The sequence below is a fragment of the Macrobrachium rosenbergii genome, chromosome 15 (assembly GCF_040412425.1).
Source record: "Macrobrachium rosenbergii isolate ZJJX-2024 chromosome 15, ASM4041242v1, whole genome shotgun sequence".
Classification (NCBI taxonomy): domain Eukaryota; kingdom Metazoa; phylum Arthropoda; class Malacostraca; order Decapoda; family Palaemonidae; genus Macrobrachium; species Macrobrachium rosenbergii.
This window is the reverse complement of record NC_089755.1, coordinates 40,462,621-40,477,745: the sequence shown is the minus strand read 5'-3', so window position 1 is coordinate 40,477,745 and position 15,125 is coordinate 40,462,621.

Genomic DNA, 15,125 nt, shown 5'->3' with positions numbered 1-15,125 from the left:
GATTTATGACTGCTAAAACTGGCGTCACAGCACTCAGCGCCACGAATACTATAATTCCAGCACTCCTCCGGCAGACCAACCAAGAAGAAAGAAAGGAACACAGCAACTTTTATTTTGTCAAGTTATATTGTAAATATATGGTTATTCAAAGAATGTTTGATTATAAATAAAATACAAGTTTCCATTATAAGAAACCAAAGAGATATCAAAACCATTTTGAAAGACAAATTGTTGAAGCATTTCACAAAGAATTTTTGTAATACTGAAAGCAATGTATTCTAAATGTAAATGTATGTAGTTCGAGATTTGTTGTAATTTTTTGTAAACAATTTATTGAATAAAAACTTGAAGAAAAAAAAGACACGTCCTAATTAAGGTTTTCCCCACAGGTAAAACTCAGGTAGCCTTGGCTTCTCGGAGGAAGTTTTCCAATTGAGAAATCACAAGATCTCTCTTCATAAAAGATGGCCGGGGTAACGATCAAAGTGAACAACAGTCGCTACCGAGAAAGGCGTCTGAGGAATTCTCTCCCTCGTGAAAGGACTTAGTTCGCCTTCGAAGAAAGTCCAGTTTCTTCTGCAAAGGACTTTTTAATTAGACAAACCGGCGTTTCTGGACTGAAGTTTCTTTGTTAACGGAACGCATAACTCCGTGGAAAATTGTCTGCACGTCGAAAATAATTTTTTTTTTTATCGTTTACTCTCTGATGAAAAATTTATATATATTTTTGATATGTTATATTTTTCATACATTATATTTGTGATCGTGAATGTGGTTCTCAGCTTTTTAAACAGATTTTTATGTTCCATTCGATACCTGAAAAGGATGTCCATTGAAATGATCAATAAGGATTAGTATAAGCATCTGATAATTTTGTGTCTTTTACTATTTGCTCTTTGATAAAAAATTTATATATTGCATTTTCTGCATTTTATATTTGCGATCGCGGATGCAGTTCCCAATTTAATAAACATAGGTATTTAGATTCCATTCGATAACTGAAAATGTAGTCTTTTGACATAATAAGCACCTATTGATCAAATTTACTTGAATATATAATATATATATATATATATATATATATATATATATATATATATATATATATATATATATATATATATATATATCCAGTGAGGTAAAGGTTTATTTGTTTACACCTCCTCCGAATTGAAAATTGAGTTCAAATGAAGCCTGTTGTCGAGCTAAATAAAGAAAGAGTTTAAGACGCACTATATAACAAAATATGCAGAATACTAGGTACAATTACATATGCAAGCATATTGTCCAGCTTATCACTTTTTACAAAATCATGTTCAGAAATTTGTAAAATATTGTGTTACTACTTATATCTGATGTGATATATATACATATACTGTATATATATATATATATATATATATATATATATATATATATATATATATATGTGTGTGTGTGTGTGTGTGTGTGTGTGTGTGTGTGTGTGTGTGTGTGTGAACCCCAAAACAAAGAAGTATGAATATACCTTGATCTGTAACCTACCGAATAATTATAAAAAAATGTATAAATAAAACCAACAACGATATTTTTTTCTCGTCCAGTTTTTATCAGTCTCAAAACTCTCGTAAAAATGACAAAAGCTGACTTTGTATACGAATAAGAAACCTTTTCAATAAAACATCTGAATGACCAGACCGTGAAAGATCAAATTACTTCCAAATTCTACCAAAGTTCCTTGAGTCACCTTCAAAAAATCCTCCTCACGAACTTCAAGGAAGTTCATTAATAACCTTTTTAAGGAATCACGTGAACTTTGAAACTCTGAGTAACTTTGAAGGAAGAATATGAAAAGTTCAAAAGTGACAAAGACTGAGGGAGTTGATCGTAGAGTCTTGAAACCCCTTAGATATTGAGAGAAAAGATATACTTGAAGTTTTTGCCAAAGACGTTTATCAATAGAGCCTTTGGGAGACTCAGAATTATCCGGGATCATTATGCTTAATAATTATCAATGATAGAAAATTTCAATTCAGTTCAGTAATATATATAAATATATATATATATATATATATTATATATATATATATATATATATATATATATATATATATATATATATATATATATATATATATATATATAATATAATTTCACTGAATTCTCAGGCCATGCTAAACATGCATCGGTTGCAAAGCTTTCCCTTATAAAGCATATAAAGACTTCTTTAAATAATGGCATGAATATTGCCTTTAGTAGATATTTTTTTTGCATTTTTAACTGCATAATGCTTGTACAATATATATCACGCAATACGCAGAAAACTATTGAGGCATAATCACAGTCCAGATCATCAGTAACGAGCATTGAATTGAACACTATAGCAGTCAGTCTTTACACAGGTGCACTCACTTGTAACATTTTGCATTTCTCCTCCAGTATGTTTCGTTCACCAAACACTGACTAATTCTTTTGATATACACAAAGAAATGTACGAATATTAATTATATCTACAATATTCATAATATTATTATTAGTTATATCATTAATAATCGTACGGGCAACGTTATATAAAAGACTGAGTGGCGAGAGGAAAATGATTTTATGAAAAATGTACGAAACATTTTGAAGAATTCACTTTAGGGGTCCAGGAGGAAGAGACAAGGAGGAAACTACCGTAAGTTGGAATCTAATAATTGAGCGCGATTACTAACACATATCTAGTAATTGTTGTTAAAATTACACGAAGAAAGAGAGACATTTATCTTTCATACTGGGTGTCTAAAACTTACCAAGAAAAAAAGGAAAACTATCTTCGAATATCCAGTCTCTTATGACGTCACACGGGCCGGAAAGCGTCGACTAGCGTAGATAAGAGGGATAGCATTAATCATTCGGACTAAATGTCGAGCACTCTCGACTCTTATACCAAACGGAAAATCTTTAGAATTATATTGTAAGCAAAATGGGTTGTTAGGCTAAACTCAGCATAGGAGTCTCTCCGAGAAATATGTCTGACGAGTTTGACTTACTGTAGACCTACCTGTAATTATTTTGCACTAATATGTAAGTATACCTTAGTTTCACTTTGACCACTGAGCTGAAACAGCCTACATAAGGATTAGACTTATTTTTACGTGGCTAAGAACCAATTGGTTACTTAGCCTTGTTTAACTTAAATATCCACAAAATAAATTCGAATCAGCCGGTCGGTGGAATTGAACTCCGGCCCATGATCTATCAACCGAAAAAGGAGAGATTGAAAAATATAAAAACGAATATTACGAATAATTTACCAAAATAATGCCTTGATTGAGTGAATATAACGATTTACCAGTTCTGAGTTGCTAAGTCTAGCAGTACTTTACATACCTATGTTTACAAATATGGAAATAGCAAGTGTAACAAATACCCGGGAGTATGCTAACAAAATCCTATATTAGCAGCATATTGCCACAGTAGCACAGTAAAACGAAAAATGCAGTTCTGTCGAGAAAGGTAACAAGGTAATTGCTCAAACACCGCAACCACGATAGTTGAGAGGTGGCTTCATGGAGCTTACGGGAACGTTGCCAGGTAGTGCTTTATGGCTGTCGTCCGAAAGGTTTTTCGAAGAATTGCAAAACTTATTTTGACTTACGTTACATTACTATATGCGGTTGTTACGAAACGTTCACGCTGTGAAGGTTCTTGGGTATGAAACATTTCTGGGAAGTAAAATCGTGCGCGCGCACACCAGTGACGTCACTTGAAAGCGCATCCTGAAATTAATTTCAAATTCCCCAGACAGTTTAAGTCGAATTGTCAAGTGAAGTGAATGTGTAAATTTTCATTCCTCCGTTCGCGTGTGTTCTGGTTCTTTCACTGAATGTCATAATCCTTTAGGTATATTGTTTTGCTAATGTTTATGTTTATTTCACATATTCAGACAATATTTCTTTATAGTTCATAGGTCATTTCACACGAGAGTAAGTTGAAGGAAAAGCTCACTTGCCAGACAGACTAAAACATGAATCCTTCGCTTTGTAAAAAGGCAAGATTTTTATTCACTTAGCCAAAACATTCAATCACTGTAACATACGAGTGTCATTTTGAACATTATATTCGAGTTAGTTGCTAGTTGTCCTTAGATTTGGCAAGAGCACGGTAGCTTGGATACCATAGGCCTAGTCCATTTCTGCAAGTGAAAACCACTTAGACCTTTTCAGGCAATTAAAGGACATTTTCGCTCCTAGACAACATTATATAAGTTAATTAAAGGTACTGTGTGCCTCTAATAACACAAACATTGTTGTAATTTGTATTGCTGTCCTGCTGTTAATATGGAAGAGGTATAAGGAAACCCTTCTCTTTTCTTTACCGGGTAAACACACACCAGCAAGTCCACAATATGACAGCACTCGAAAAATGAAAGTATTTTTCCCTTCATTGTCAAAACTCGTTAGATTTCTCTCCATAGTTTTAGGATGAGAAGAGCAGGGTAAGAACAGAAAGGCCAGTTTCACCGACACTTACCAGCTCTCGGAATATGTATGAGTATCAGGGGTCATTTACGCCATCTTAGCGGTATCAAGAGTCATTAATTATGTTTCAACCAAAGGTTGTCTGAAAAGTATAGTAACATATACTTCATGGAATATTGTTTAAGTATTTAGAAACGAAGCCTAATCATAACAGATTTACATCATGCTGCCACCTGGGAAAAACGATGTTGAGATCTTTTAATATAAAGAGAATTGTGGCAACTTGAGCTCTCAACCGAATGCGAAAGGCACAGATTTCTGATTTGTCTTTTGCTTGGCGCCGGGTATAGAAAATATTAATAAATATATGGTATAAGTATTGCATAGGAGAGCCTATAAACAATGTACAACGCTGTGGTCAAAATTTTCTAAGATCGGTTTCGTTGTAACGTTTAACTTTAGTGAAATAAATGCGGCTTCATACTGACATCAATGTTAACTTTGCATTAGACCTAATATACTGGAAACCTTAGTTGTCTGGGATTCGATGGGTGTTAGTACTAACCAGATAATAATAAGGTTCTAGAACTAGAAATAATCAGATTCCCGACCGAAGACAGTGTACAGAGCAATGAAGACAGCCAAAAAAAAATAAAAAAATGTAGTACCATGTTGGTCGGTTAATGAGGTTTGGTTGTTTCCACCAAAATTCAGATTTCTCGTTTCATGGCGGATTTAACGTCGGGAGTTGATAATTAAACGATTGTGTATATTTGACTTTGAAAGTTGAATAGTTTGTTAATGTGAATATTACAAGTATTTTTCCTAACTACCGGTGACTAAGATAAATATTTTTATTTTCAGAAAGACGCCTGAAACCTCGGCTGCTTATGATTTGAAGCAGAAGACCCGTAACGTCGTTTCACTACGAGGGAACTTCCATGACTGCTGGTGAGGACTGAAGGTCAGTAATGAATAATAAATTTAATAACATTTTCATAACATAGCTTTCATTTGTAAATATGAGAACTTTTTTATTACATGCTTCGTACGAAACAAATGTTTGAAAAGCTTGAGAGAAGAGGGTAGAATCAGGGTGATGTTAACATATACTGTACGTAGGGTTAGATAGGCCTATAAAAAACAAGTAAAAACTGCGCCGAAGGCAATCGAGTTTTCTGTACAGCCGCTACAGCATATGATCAAGGCCACTGAAAATAGATCTATCTTTTCAGTGGTCTCGGCATAATACTGTATGGGCCGCTCCCCATGAAACTTTAACCACGGCCCGGTGGTGGCCTGGCCTATATCGTTGCCAGAAGCACAATTTTGACTAATTTTAACCTTAAATAAAACAAAATCTGCTGAGGTTAGAGAGCTGCAATGTGATGTTTGATGACTAGAGGGTGGATGATCAACATAATATGCAGCCCTCTAGCCTCAGTAGTTTTTAAGATCTGGGGGCAGACAGAAAAAGTGCGGACGGACAGACAAAGCCGCACAATAGTTTACCTATACAGAATACTAAAACTTACGAATATGGGATATGAAGCGTAGAGCGCATATTTTGTTAAGAACGAGTAAGAATTGGACGAAAATGGAGTTTGTTCGAGAATATGTATATGTACACAGTATACATGTCTTTCTTGTTGCAGATGGGGTCCCATAGGTGTGTGTGTGTACAATATCTCTTTAACTGTTTAGTGCTTATATGTTATGGAATAATGATTGGCATGTTGGACAAATCTAGAAATATAGTTGCTGGTTAGTAGGATAAGGAAAGTGGCTGTTTGCTAGTAATACATTGGCAAGTGTTGCGAGTAAAGACAACATTCAAAGAATGGTGAAAGGCTGCTGAAAGTGTTTACCCGTTAATGTTGAAAGTAGTTAGTTACGGGAGTAATATTATATAGGTAAACGAGAACCCGTAAGAATGAGTGCTGATCTACATTACCATATTCTTAATATAGAAACGAAGTCAATGGTCCCTGTAGGCTTGTTCCATATATATAGCGTTCATATTTTGAAAATATACATAAAAAAAGAATACAGAGAGTTTCACTAGCGCTACCGTCGTATGTTGCATAGCATCTTTTGCAGTGAAATGTTGGTAATGATAATTCTTCAGACTTTCACCAAACCATTTTGTAAGGAAGGCTAGTGAAACGTCATGCATCCTCGAAAATATAACTGTAGTATAAATAACTAAGTATCATCAAAGGCGATGCGGATTGCCCTTACATTTATGGATCGTGTTGCAGCATTATTGCAATTTTGCAGAGATCCGTTACGAATTATGAATAGGTTGCCAGATGGAAATGCTTTTATTGACCGACAAGAAACAGATTGCTGGGCGATGTGATTTCTACAGCGTCAACCTAAAGACACATTCGATTCTTTTCATTGTTCAGACACCCTTGAAAGGGCCTTGGGACGTTTCTTTTGGCAGTGCAAGAAATCACTGATTTAAGTCCATTCTGCGTTGTGCAGAATGAAGTAGGAGATGGTTATTATAATCTTTGTAAGCGACTCTTCTAGATGTGAAGGATGTCCCTCTCCTTATAGGAAGATTCAAACACCATTATTATGATGATGATGATTATTATTATTGTTATTATTATTATTATTATTATTATTATTATTATTATTATTATTATTATTATTATTATTATTCAGAAGATGAACCTTATTCGTATGGAACAAACCCACTGGGGCCACTGGCTTGAAATTCAAGCTTCCAAAGAATATAGTTTTCATTTGGAACAAGTAACAGAAGGAAATGCAGAAACAAGAGATCAGTAACGAGAAAGGAAAAATAAATTAACAAATAAATGAATAAGTAGATAGACATGAAAGTAGATTATTAGAATACAAGGTGCATTGCATACACCAATAAAAAAATCAAATACCGTCATGCGGTGCGATTATAGAATATATCGCTAACTAAAGCAGTTTAAAGGTTGTAGTTTTCTGTAAAAGAAAACTATTGTGCCGGCTTTGTCCGTACGTCAGCACTTTTTCTGTCCGCCCTCATAACTTAAAAACTACCGAGGCTAGAGGTTTGCAAAATTGGTATGTTGATCATCGCCCCAATCATCAAACATACCAAAATTGCAGCCCCTCTAGCCCTAGTTTTTGTTTTATTTAAGGTTAAAGTTAGCCATAATCGTGCACCTGGCAACAATATAGGGCAGGCCACCACCTGACCGTGGTTAAAATTTCATGGGGAGCGGCTCATACAGGATAAACCGAGACCACCGCAAGATAGATCTATTTTCAGTGGCCTTGATTATACGCTGTACAGAAAACTCGATTGCGCCGAAGAAACTTCGGCGCATTTTTTACTTGTTTCCTTTTCAAATTCATCGGAATTGCCTATGTCGTTCATATGAAACTCGAAGAACAAGGACATTGAAGTGCGAATAAATTTTTGATGATGTTGTTGCTGAAAATGAGAAGAAGAACCAGATTTGCTGAGCAGCAGCACCAGTATGCAGTAAATGTGCATCGCTGTCGAACCTCTCAGTTCCAGAGGTCCTTTATCCCTCACACCGCTGGACTTTGGAATACCCTCCCTGAGAATGTCATGCGATTGGAACCTCAGAAGTTCAAGCGGAGATGCAACGTATTGCTACCCTAAAACAATGCTCCATGTATTTTAATAATTTACATAAGTTTTTATCTGTTTATTTATGAATTTGTTCATTTATTTTTTTCTAGTAGCTGATCTCTTCTTTCTGTGCTTCATATTACCTCCTGTTACGTCTTTCAAACGAACACCATATTCTTTGGAAGCTTGAATTTCAAGTCAATGGCCACTGTGCGCTTGTTCTATATGAACAGGGTTCATCTTCTCAATAATAGCAATAATAACATTAAATTTATACATCTGTTAGGAAGTGGAGTAAAAAAAAATTCCCGAACAAACAAAACATCCCGTTCAACACAGCAGCCCCCCAAAAAAGTGACGCATCTTTTTTCTTATTTTTATGCCGCTACCTTTCAGATCCAAGAAAGATTTTTTTTTTTCCATTCGAAGTCGAGGCATAAAGCCCCAGATATTTCTTTCCCGGGACGTCAAAAATTATTCCACCAAAAACAACACCAAATCTTCTTCTTGTTGGAGAGAGAGTGAGAGAGAGAGAGAGAGAGAGGGGCCGCCGCTCCCCATCCCCTGAAAAATAAGAAGCACTGGTAAGTAATAACATGTTTACCTAAGCTGGCTCTGGGGGTATTCAAATGCACCAAGCCTCTTCCCAGGCATACACCAGGGTCTTCCGTGGGACCCCCGTCCTTCTCCCTACCACAATACCTTTACCCAGGCTTCCGTGTAACCCCTCCCTTCTCTCCCTATCCCCTCCCTCCCTCCCGCCACAATACCTTTACCAGCCGTCCGTCCGTCGGCGGTATTCTCAGAAGATCCCCATCCGAAAATACTTTTCCTTCAATTTTATTTTTCGGAAAACAGTTTCTGTTGAAGAAGCCCCCTTCGGCCATTTTGGCTGCGTTTCTTTCTCATCCAACAGCAGAGAGAAATCACGAGGCGTATATGTATGTATATACATACACACAAATATATATATGTATATACATACATATATATACTGTATATATCTAATATATACATACATTGCAAAAGCAAAAGAGCATATGTTTAAAGAGAGCTGTAGAGGGATTATATGAATGACATTTTTACCTGTTTACTAAACGTGTCTGTGTGTATGTGAAAAGTGAGCAGCGAGCAGCGACCTTTTGGGCCAGTGACAGCCATTTGGGAATTACAACCTCAAGAAGCGTTGGAGCCGAAATGGAAAAAGAGTCTTTCGCCACTACAAATCCCCTTTTATACAAAATTTCCATTAAGGCGATTTGAATAGGATTCGTCCCGCTAAATCCTATATGAAAAGTGTATATATTTTTTTTTTCCTCTTTTCCCCAGACCTTTTCCTGGGGTTTTCACACGCACGTACACACACACACACACATATACACACCTTCCTCCTCCCTTATACCTCTTCCTTCCATACCCTCCCAAGCTTACCCCCTCTTTCTATACCACACCCCCACCCCCAACGCGCCGACTCTCTCAGAGACCTCAGTAGCGTCTCAGACTTGAGCCGATTATATCCTTCATCTCTTGCAAGACGATGAGATACATATCAAAGATGAAATCAAAAAGAGAGAAAGAGAGAGAGAGAGAAAGAAACCATGAACAGCAAGGGTGGGGGGTGGGTGGGGAGGGAGGAAGAGGAAGAAAGGAAATCAGACAAGAAAGTATATAGGATTACGGTGTATACCGATGAGGATGACCGAGATACGGAAAATAGGTTTCTCAACGACTATTTTGTTTGGGTCCTCCAGGTTGGCTTTTGGCGCTGTGTGTGTTTGCGTGTGTGTCTGTATATGTGCGTGCGAGCGAGCGCGTGCATGTGTTTGTGTGTGCGTTTGTGTTCGTGTGTATTTTGAGAGCAATGCTTTCCGATATTTAGTTTTGGCGCCACGGTCGTTTTAAAATCAGTAAGTATATCCATCGTGTTTTAGGGTGTATAGCCTAATATAATGTAACTGCCAAGGCAATTTTTTACTGATTATAATGTAAATGCCGGAAGCTATTTTTTACTGGTTATAATATAATGATTTAAATTATATAACAACCAGTAAAAAATTACATCAGGCATTTGCATTTTATTGTAACCTGTGCAGTAATACCCTCCAGCTTTTACCTTATATTTTAAACAGTAAAAAATTCCGAAGGCTATTTTTTATTGATTATGTATAATGTAAATGACGGCGACTTTATTTTTTACCGGTTTCATTTAAACAAACAGAGCCCTTGTAGACGTTTTCCTAACAAAAAAAAAAAAAAAAGGTCCCTGTCAAATATGAGACGTCAGTGCAACCACATGTAGCTGGCATCTTTTCTTTTTGTGTGTATATTTTCGGAGAAAAAATTTCCCAGCTCAATGTTTGAAACATTGAGAAGGGATTCATATGGGGTGTGCCGGTCATTACATATGGTGGAGGACAAATGAAGACATAGGAACCATGGACAGAAAAATTAGGACACTGATCACCATCAGTAAGGCACTACATTCAAGAGCAATATTGGCAAGAGACTGCAACTTACCAAGAAGAAAAGGAAGAGGATGAATGCAAAATGTGGAGGACTTTATCAACATTGAGAAATAGGGTCTGCTGTAGAGCAAGGGCCCGTTTCAGCACACAAGGCTGGTTTAACTTCGAGAAAAGAACACTTGGGCCGTTCCTTATGTACGGTGAAGATGAGCGATTGATAGCAGCCTGGAAAGAGAAATTTGAAAGCAAACAAGAATGTATGTCCAGTACCAGAGGCAGATTCGGGATATAATTGGAGATGGCTCTTGGCATTGGGTGACCGGTAGGAGTTGCAGCATCGGTTGGACCGATGTTGCCTTGAGTAATGAATGAAGTAACTGGTTGTTAGTTGACCAGGGAGATTTGCAGCCGAGGTACAGAAGGGGTATGAAGCTAGTAACCTCATCCCACAAGATTTGATTAAGGCCAGAAGGGTAACACCCTTTGAGATACCCGTCATATGTGGGGAAGATGTATATTTAAAAATTTTTACAACCAGAAGCAACAAAAATTATTATAGAGAGTGATAATAACAAAAGCGAGTTATCCTCATATTAACCAGTCGCTTCAGAAGTAACAACACCGTCCATTCTAGCTGAAGCACTGCCTTGAAAGCTATATCACCAGACCAAAATAAGACAGTTATAATAAGAACTGCAGAAATACCAGTGACATTAGATATGATAATGGTGCTTTCTTTACCTTTATGAGATGTAAGAAAAGCAGTGGGATATGTCTTAGCCTCAGAACCTTGAGGCTGTCCTCAATGTACGTCATGGCATGTCTCAGATTTCCTAGGAAGCGATGACACTGGGCGGCTGAATTTCTAAATTTCAGGTTTGTAATACGGGTGTCTTCCTGTAGTTGTGTGGTTGCTAAATAGCTTTTGTGAATTATCATACACACACACATGCATATATATATTTTCATGGTGTTACCTTGTAATATGTATATCGTCCCATAGTTTTGATATATTTACTCTTCTATTTATCATGTGTTATGTGTAATGATAATAATTATTGAGATATCATGTAGTGTAATGTCAGATCTCAAAAGAGCTAGTGATTTAGATAACTTAACAGCATTATTTGGAACTAACAATATCTTTCTTGATAATAGCGTAGTAGTGGAAGAGAGAGTGATTAGAGTTTTAGACCAGATGTGGCGTCTGTCACCAGTTAAGCGCTGACAGGTCGGGAATATCAATTGCTGATCTGTTCTGGAAACCAGTCATAATTAGCCAGTAGAAATCTGTTTGAACATGTTAAGATTTCTGCAAAAGCTTTGTCCCAAACGAGAAAAAGACGAAGGTTTCGCAATATTACATTCATTGCTCTGATCACATATGTCCTTTTGAGAGTATACATGTCTCGATCGATGACGTCACCTTCCTTCTTCTAGTACTTTTCTCTTGTATCTCGTTCCCAAAATGCCTTAATGACGTCATCTATTTCATTTTCTACTGGAATCCTCAGATTTACTCATTCTTATTTGAGAGACTGATCAGTTTGGCCTCTCTCTCTCTCTCTCTCTCTCTCTCTCTCTCTCTGTCTTCAAAAGAGAGTAATTATTAACGTAAAGTGTTAGTGTGGTCACTAGTGTTAATCTTAGCTTTTGAGAGGTGTTGTTAAGAAAATTGGTAACGGCTCCATATAAAAAGTGTGTTTTGTGAATCTAAAGCAGTGTAAGTGACTTTACAAAGGTTTTCACAAGCTTGTGTAAGGTAAAGTGAATTTTACTTATTATTACCATGGTATAATAAGGTATATAAGGGAATTTTTGCCTTAGTGAAATTATTATTGATAAATCTTTTGTGTATTTTTGTGTGTTCTTGTGTTTGCAATCTCTTGATTTTTTTTCAGATTTTATATTTTGGTGATATAACATTTATTTACTTAGCATTTTAAATATTTCTTGATGATTTAACATTGCATCCTATTTTTAATTTTCATTTATTAAGATTTTCCTTTCAAATCTTGAGTAATTCTTGATAGTTTAAATTTTGCTTGATTAATTTAATATTTTGGTAAATTAAAGTTTTTATGATTTATTGTTGTGTAATAAATTAACTCAAGAATTAATTAAATTTTGTGTTGTTTTCAAGTAGTAGTAAATTTTTCAGATTGTGAATTCTAATTATAAATTTTGAATTTAACAATAAATTTTTGTATTCAAAATTTTTGAAAACGGTGTTTCATTTATTGACCACCAGTGAATAGGATTAATTGTGTGCATAAGGCAAAGTGATAAACATGTTTTGTTCCTTTAGTTTTGCTGAAGTGAATTAAAGTTGTTTGATGGAGTGATGCCCTTTTACTCTAGTATATTTCTTGTTTAATTGTTGATACCTCACACTAGTCTTGATAAACTTAGTTGGTTTTTCATGTGATTTATGAGCTTTTTTAAGGGACCACTGTTACCTTTAGAGTATTCAGTCATAATTTTATTGTTATGAGAGTTCAGGTATCTGGCTGAGGTGAGGTAAATTTTTGAATTTTGTGATTAGTTGTAATAACTAACCAGGTATATATATATATATATATATATATATATATATATATATATATATATATACACATATACATATATATACTTTGTGAGAAACCTCTTGTTATGAAAAATTGTCATACGAAACGTTACCTTAATTGATATTGCTACGTTCATTAATGTATAACAACAGTGATAATAATGTTAATCATTTATGTATGATACCTTCAAAAGCAACTTCTCATCTGATGGTAGTATCGCCTATAAAAAAAAAAAAGCAAAAGCAATTTTATTGCCATTTGGCAAATATTACGCGCTCTGCGCATGTGCGGAGGACTCTGTAAACAGTGTGTTGACAGAAGCCGCTGGAATGGGGCAGAGTCCAGTTACTACAAACAATAGTGTAAGGACGGTACTATGTCACAGTTAGGAAAATGAATTTTATTTATTCGGTTGTTTTATAGCGATACCCATCTACTCAGGCATACGTCTACTACATATTGTGAATTAAATTTCATTCTATTAAGTGAAGATTCATTCTTAACTTTGAATGAACTTTTTCACCGTCATCTAATTAGTTGATGTTAACAATAACGAATATATAGTACATATGCTTTGGTTTTTGTTGTGAATCAAGGTTGATTTTTATTGACAGTAAAATCACCATTATCCATTTAGTAGATTTGTACAATAGCGAATATCTAGTAGGTATGGGACAAGCGTAATATCGATTGACAGCAGAACGATATTGTTTTTTCGCACGCTCGAAAATGAATTATAGAATATATTCCTTCCTTAAAAATAAAAACAACATGTCTGTAGAGTCCATAAGCATGCCATTTTGAACAGTGACGTTAAGACAACGAGAGAAAGAATTATATATAAAGAATTATATATTTTTTGATCCTCAAAAGAAAAAATATTCTCGTGTCCTTGAGACCGTGATGGTGACGACGAGACGAGAATCGATATAAACGGACGGGGGAATGAAGTAAAGGAAGATAGACGTAGTACAGTGAAATAACAGCGTATTAAAAACAGGGAACCATAAGAAAAATGAATGATTGATGAAACGGAGATTATCAAACATAAGATGAGTAAAAAAAAAACTTGGTGAATTGTTAGCGAATCAACGAGGAAACAGTATTTCTGACTTGGAAAAATGAATGAAACAGGGAGAGTAGCAAATATAAAATAACATAGAATAAAACTTATAAAGTTGTTAGCGAATCAACTAAACGAAACGCAATATTTCTGACTTGGAAATCAAGTGCAAGGGAAAAACGATCAAAACAATAAATGGATAGAAGAAGGAAGAATTACATTAGAAATGCGTATTATTAGGAATATATATATATATAATGATATGGCAATGCAGTATTCTGATTTGGGTGTTCTTCGCAGCGTCCCATCGGCCCTTAGCTGCAACCCCTTTCATTCCTTTTACAATACCTCCATTCATATTCTCTTTCTTCCATCTTACTTTCCACCCTCTCGAAATACGCAATGCGTATTATTATGAATATCATAATGAGATATGGAAATGCAGTGTTCTGATTTGGGTGTTCTTTGCAGCATCCCATCGGCCCTTAGCTGCGACCCCTTTCATTTCTTTTACAATACCTCCATTCATATTTTCTTTCTTCCATGCTACTTTCCACCCTCTTCTAACGATTGCTTCAACATTATTTTCAGCGCACAACCTCATGGGTCCCAGCGCTTGGCGTTTGGCCTAAACTCTACATCCCAGCATTATGAGACAGTGATTCAAGATAAATTACCAGGCAATCAGATGGCATATGAAACTGGGAAGTAACAACAGTTCAAGATACCTAAGAGGCTAAATTAGATCCTGATGTTCGCAATGGAAATGGAATAAATGAAATTACAAAAATAAAACAGTTGTCAATCTTCGAGGCACGAAGGTTGGATTGCGTCTCCCCAGCTGTTGGAAGTTGGAGTGCTTCAACCACCAATGGTTTTCAGTAATTCGTGGGTATTTGAAAACTGAAGCATTACCCTGAAAATGACGTATTGAAATGAATCGAGTGATTATCTGAAAAACTCAACTTTTCCCAGGAA